The sequence below is a fragment of the Antennarius striatus genome, chromosome 21 (assembly GCF_040054535.1).
Source record: "Antennarius striatus isolate MH-2024 chromosome 21, ASM4005453v1, whole genome shotgun sequence".
Lineage (NCBI taxonomy): Eukaryota > Metazoa > Chordata > Actinopteri > Lophiiformes > Antennariidae > Antennarius > Antennarius striatus.
The window spans coordinates 16,952,901-16,959,425 of NC_090796.1; the positions used below are offsets into that span (position 1 = coordinate 16,952,901).

The following is a 6,525-nucleotide window of genomic DNA, read 5'->3' on the forward strand; positions in this document are numbered from 1 at the left end:
CGGCTCGGCGTGAAGCGAGCCGTCAGGCGATTGGAAACGACTCGACTGTTCTGGATGTGTCAGAAAAGACTTTCATTCCTCAGATAAGTTCGTACTTAGCGAGCCGCTTGTTCCCGAAATGGCAGAACCGTCCGAAAACGTGATGCCAGCTTTTTTTAATTTATTTTTTTTGTTGTTTTGCCGGGTCGAGGAGGATTTTTCTGCTTTGTATGTAAATGTCCCTCCGCCGGCGCCGACGCGTTCCCTCATTCGGCATTCAGAAGTGACGACCTCATCAGTTCCGTTCCGAAACGAAAACCGCAGACCTCAAAACGAGGTGAGCGGGAAACTCTCTCTCCGCCCCGTTGCCCCTTTTTCTTCCCATTTCTAGTTTAAAGTTGTCCTGGCTTTTATTTTGAGCAATATTAATTTGGTAGAAGACTGGCGTCGCATCTGAGGCGCGACACAAAGGGAGGAAAAAAAAAAGAGAGAGGGAGAGCGAAGAAGGAAAGAAAAAAGCCGCACATTTCTCCGGCTTGACGTTTTGCTGAAGTTTGTACGCCGCTTGAGCCCGCCGTTTCCCTCGCTAATGATACCAGCGGAACCTCTCTGGGGAACGGCGTCCGTCGTGCGCCTGGCGTTCACATTTCCAGCACCAGGTATTTTGGGATACGCAAGCGGGGACGAGGAGGCGCATCATTCCAGGAGCTCCTCTCTCTCCCCTCCAATCGGCTTCCTCTTCCTCTTCCTCTTTCTTCTTGTTGTTGTACTTCTGCACACGCAGACATTCTTCGTCTCACTCTAGTTCTCCCTTCGTTCTTCCTCCCGCCTCCCTTACCCTTCCTCTCTGACTTTTTTTTATTTTTTGATTTGGTAAGGATGATTTCAAGTGTGGAGAGGAAGAAGAAGGAAAAAAAAAACGGCGTGCGCAGGAGAGGGAAGGAGTCTTTTTATTAACTTATTCATTGTATGTGAAATCAAGAGGTTTCTTCTTCTACCCCCCTCTTCCTCCTCCTCCTCCTCCGTCGCTCCTTCTCCTCTTCCTCTTGGTTAAGGCAAATGAATGTTTAAAGAGGTAATTTACCGGGCCTTGTGTGTTCCACAAACAGGCGGCAACAAAAGGAAATTCTAATCTAGACGGTAACACGACTGCACGGAGGATCCTCGGCGGGGGGTCCGGATGAATTATACAACAATCTGTGTTCTCCCTCGTTTAATTTAAAGGTCTGTTTTCAAGGCCGGCGCCGGCGCCCGCTTCAGAGGGAAGCGCGGCCTGTTGAGGTCAAGCCCATATTGACAAATATCAAGAGGCGGCAAAGCAGCGCCCAAATGGTGGAGATGAATACGTAAAGGCAAACAGATAAACAAACATAAAGCAAACAACAAGCTGGGGGGGGGGTTGCTCTACGTCTGATTGGCCGTCAGACACGAGGAACCGGGCGAGGTCTTCTGAGGAACATGAAAACTGAGCGTGTGAAGGCGTAGCGTTCAAAAGGGGAAATAATTGTTTGTCTGATGCAACGTGAACGCCGGTGTGCGGTCAGACGTGTCGGCGCCGCCGTCTGACCGGCAGAACCTCAGGTCAGCCTGAACCTGGTTGGAAACAAGTCCAGTTCATCTCACGGCACAAACAGAAGATCTCCAGCCAGGAGAATCCAGGTCCATGGTCTGAATGGGACCTGTGGACCACACGCCTATTTGCTCAAACATCTGCTTCCAGGTTCCTGGAAGTCAAAGAGGACTCCTGATTGGTCCTGAAGTCTTGCTTTTTTTATTTATCCAGCACTAACCCAACACTAATCCAAATCCTTATACCATCTTTAACGCAAATCCTAACCCCAAACACAAACAAACCCAACCCGACAACCCAATCCTAACCCAATCCTAACTGTATCCCTGTCCTTAACCCTTCAAATCCCAGCCCAGGGGGTCAGCATTACTAGAAAACCAACGCCCTGTCTGATTACTTTTAGCAGTACAACAGTATTGCTAAACATGTCATAAGCCAGAGGACATCCCAGCATATGCAGGAGGCTGGTAGCGCAGTGGGAAGTGAGATGGCCCATCGTTCTCAGATTGAGGTTCAAGCCCCATAGTTGCCATTGGAGCTCAGCTCCCCCCGTACAATGAAGAATATTTTTGTTCTGTTGAAAATCATTTGGCTAATGCTAAGAAGACTGGCATCATAGGTAGATATAGTTGGGGTGAGGGATGGGGTTAGCCCATGGTTTAGAGGTTAGGCTAGGGTTAAGGTTTGGGTTCATCTGGGGTTAGGGGTTAGGGTTCGGATTGGGGTAAGGGTTAGTGTTCGGGTTCGGACTCGGGAATTGGTTCTCAACCTGGTTACATAAACATTGTGGTCGTGCTTCCCCACCTGTGGTAACTTTGGGATGCGTTCCATTTCTTCCTTCACAGTGAGGATGAAGAAGAGTCTTGATGTCATGATGTTCTGGTTCATCCTCATGGCTGGACACAAGTCAAATAGTGCAGGTGGTAAGAAGGTTTTGGATTTCAGAAGATCTTGGATGTGTGAATTGTTCTTGAAGTTCTCCTCGTCCTCTCACCAGAGCAGCACGGTGGCGCAGCGGTAACGCTGTCGCCTCACAGCCAGGAGGTCTGGGGTTCAAACCCCGCTGAGGGCCTCTCTGTGAGGAGTTTGCATGTTCTCCACGTGTCTGGTGGTTCTAAAAACATGCGCATAGTTGGGTTAAATTGATCATATATAGGAAGTAGGATAAGAGGACACACCCAGGCTGTTTGAGTGTGGAGATGCTTCTACAAAAACATTTTGGTCGTGTTTCCTCCACCCGTGAACCCCATAAATACAAGTTCCAAACCGTATCAAAGCAGCTGAAGCTTTAGCTCAGAGAGATGAGAGGAGGAACTCAGAGATCTGAGGTCATGGGTTCAAATCCCAGCTTCTGCCTTTAGATTTTCTCCAGAGTGTTGTGAAAAATAAATACAACATCCAACCTCCTTCTCTGTGTGGATTCAGATAGCTCAGTCTGATAAGGTGCTGAGCAGGTGTGCAGACATTATAGGTTCAAGTCCCACTCCACGCATCATTTTTCAGGCTGTTTCCTGAATGACGAAGACAAATACGCGCGGAGAAAAGGTCTGAATGTGAAGGAACCCGTGGCATGGTGGGTAAGTTCCCACGATGAACCCAACCCGTACTCGCTGCAGGTTCTGGATCAAAGCTGTGTCTCACGGAAATGAGGCCGGAGGGGGCCTTGTCCCCTCCTGGCCCTCTGGAGGTATTGAAAGGTGGGGTTATGGAGCCTCACACTGTAAACGCATGATATTTTACCGCTATCATGAACCAGACATACCCAAGTCTACTAGTAGCCTAAATTACCTTAGTACACAGGATACTCTTATCCTGCACGTAAAGTTAAGAATGTTGGAAGAAACAACTGTCGCTATAGCCGCCGCCTATATGGTGACGGTAAGTCGTAGGATGAAGTTTTTGGGAACAATAACCTGTAAAGTGATAAAACAACTGAATCAAAGTATTGATGAACAGAATTTTATTAATATTTTTTGATATGCAGAAAAAGAAAAAGTTCTAGTCGAATATGTATTAAAAAAAAAATCGGTCATCGAGTCTGTGTCCTGAAGCTGCTGGTGGTGGTGGGAGGAGCTTCTGTGGCGCAGGGGGGAGGAGCTTGTGTAGCTGAGGCATCTTGTTCCGGTTGGGAAGCTGAGCTGTCCGTCTGGCAGACCTCCATCGAGGCGGTCAGGCTGCAACAAACATGATCATCAATCAATGAATCGATCAGTGAATCCATTGATTGTGTAACCACTGCAAAAAAAAAAGTTCTTCGAATCCCTGAAGACCCAAACAAACGCAGAACTTCTGTCCACTGGCTTCAGCTTTTAGAACCATCCACCAAAAATGTCTCATTTAAGTCCCCAAAGCGGAGACTAAAGAGACGGAAGTCACCGGATTTAAGACAGACGCTAGCAGAGAGTGGCTAACCCGCTGCTACCTGTCAGCTGTTTCCCACCTGTGAACTGTTAGCTACCCGTTAGCTACCCGTTAGCCACCTGTGAACTGTTAGCTACCCGTTAGCCACATGTGAACTGTTAGCTACCCGTTAGCCACCTGTTAGCTGTAGCTACCCGTTAGCCACCTGTGAACTGTTAGCTACCCGTTAGCTACCCGTTAGCTACCCGTTAGCTACCCGTTAGCCACCTGTGAACTGTTAGCTACCCGTTAGCCACCTGTGAACTGTTAGCTACCGGTTAGCTACCCGTTAGCCACCTGTGAACTGTTAGCTACCGGTTAGCCACTTTAAAAGCCGCTCCACGTTAAATCTCCCGGCGTGTTTTTCCAGGTATTTCCTGGTTTCCAAGACGCTTCCGGTCCATTTTCTCCGGTTCGCTAAACTCCAACCCGCGCTGAAGCCGGAAATCCACCTGCTTTTGATTTCCGGTGACGTCAGCGAACGGAACCAGCGTCATCGCGGCTTGTTTCAGCGGAGCCAAACTTGGTGACACACCGAGTCACCTCTCGGCTCGGCTAAACTCGGGAATGTTCGTTCCCGGAGTGACGTCATCACGATGCTCTGGTTAAAGGCTCGATCCAGCGGCACTGCGTGTCTCTGGAGGCGGCGGCGCTCCCAGAAAACAAAACTACGTTATTAGAATTAGCATCTTAACCTCATGCCTTTAGTGTGAAATAAACACTCAGGTGCAAAAAGTAAAAATCACAACATGTTGTGAACAAAAAACGATCAAAATCCTGCTTTGCTGCAGTTTTTGATTCTTGAGTTTGTCTCCGGTCTCTGACGTCACCGCAGGTCCTGGAAACAGGAGCAGGCGTGGAACAAATATTCATTTTAGAGACATGAAAAAAAACTTTTAATGCAATTAATGCTGTATAGAAGACTATGAAAGCTTCTGAGTTTTTGTACAAACTGTGTTTTTAAAGGTCCCATGTTCTGTATTTTTAACTTACTGTCATTCAGCTCCCAGATGTCCAACTAGACTGTATTCCAAATATTTTGACCTAAAGTGATCTGTGGTCCTAAATATCAGCTTTTCAAAATCCCTCATCTGAGCTCCTCACAAAACGCTTCGTTTCAGGCCTCCGGCTGTAGTATGTTAATGAGCTCTGCTGGTCCACGCCTCCTTCACCTGGGCCACGCCCCTCTGAAGGAGAGCGTTAGGTTAACGGGACACTGACCGGCGTTACGTTTGTTATCATCATGGCGTTTGGAGGACCCATCGTGTCGGCGTACATTCATGACCCTGAGTCGGACCCAGAAGCTCCTGAAGAAACACCGACTGTGCGGCTGCAGCAGGACGTTTCTGATTGGTTAGTCCGTGTGAACGGTACTTAGTTGGTTCTGTTGTGTTGTTGTGTAACCTACGTCATCACAGGACGTTAGCATCGTCCGGTAGCTACTTTAGCTTCTACTCCCGCCTCTGCAAAAATCACACCAGGTTAATGGTGAAATGATGGAACCATACTGCAGTCATGCCTTTATCTGCTCTATTTTGAGGTGTCTTCACCTGTTGTACAGGTGTCCCTGTGGACACTGAATGTATGCCAACAGAAGCAGAAAACATCTGTTTGGAGACACAAGTAATAAGCTCACAGCTAAACCACAAAGTTATGTCTCTGTTTGGCTACTTTCACAACTGTAAATTTAAATGACCTTTACCATGTTTTCCACTGTAGGTTAGGAGCCGTCTGCAGGAGGTTGATGAAGTTCTGTGCATGACTCAACATCCTGGGTTCCAGCCTGTGTGCCTAAACGTGTACACCCTACAAATGGCCGGTCACATACTGAGGGCCGAGTGTGGCCCTTCATGTCTGAGACCAATACATCGGTAAGTCGTTCTTTGAAAAATGTCGGAATAAAAACTAGTTATGTCTTATTGTGCCTCATTAGGCATTCCTTCATTAATGCAGTAACATGACATATACAGTATAGGTACAACAAAGTCTAATATATTGTATCTGCGACACCTTGATTTTTGTCTTATTAATAGACATGTTGAACACTTTTTGGTATTCACAATCCATTTATGTTGACATATACAAACATTTACATAAAACAATACATCCAATAATAATAATGAGAACACAGAGCCATCCTGTCAGGAGATCAACAAGTTGTAATACTTGGGATTGAAGACATTGTGAAATAAATAGTTTTGTGTCCTCCTTCTGTAGACGGTGCAGACATCTGGCCTATCGCACCTTTGTTGGCTGGTGCTGGGGCTACTTAGGACACAGAATCCGGGTCGTCATTCCACCCTGTGTGGTCCTTCACATACGCCAGGAGTTTCCTGAAGACGAAGGCCACTACGCTGGATTTAGACCGAGTCTTGGTTGACCCTGGTCATGTAGCTGGCAATGACCTCCTCCTTGTCAGGACACTCATACTGGGCAGAGAGATTCTCGGGGAGAGGAATGGACAACATCTCAGTTGTGTATGGCACGGGGTCCACCAAGACTTTGTCACATATGAGGTCCAACATGTCAGCTACAAAACCTGTTCAATAAAACACAAAGATTGATCTTTACTGTTA

General features: G+C 47.2%; 1 long non-coding RNA gene across 1 annotated transcript; it reads left to right on the plus strand.

Annotated features, from left to right (window-relative positions):
- The first annotated feature begins 447 nt into the window (after positions 1-447).
- Positions 448-6,525, plus strand: LOC137588581 (uncharacterized). Its single transcript, XR_011034067.1, has 4 exons — positions 448-638; positions 5,071-5,302; positions 5,669-5,820; positions 6,167-6,525. It is a non-coding gene; the product is annotated as an uncharacterized lncRNA (long non-coding RNA).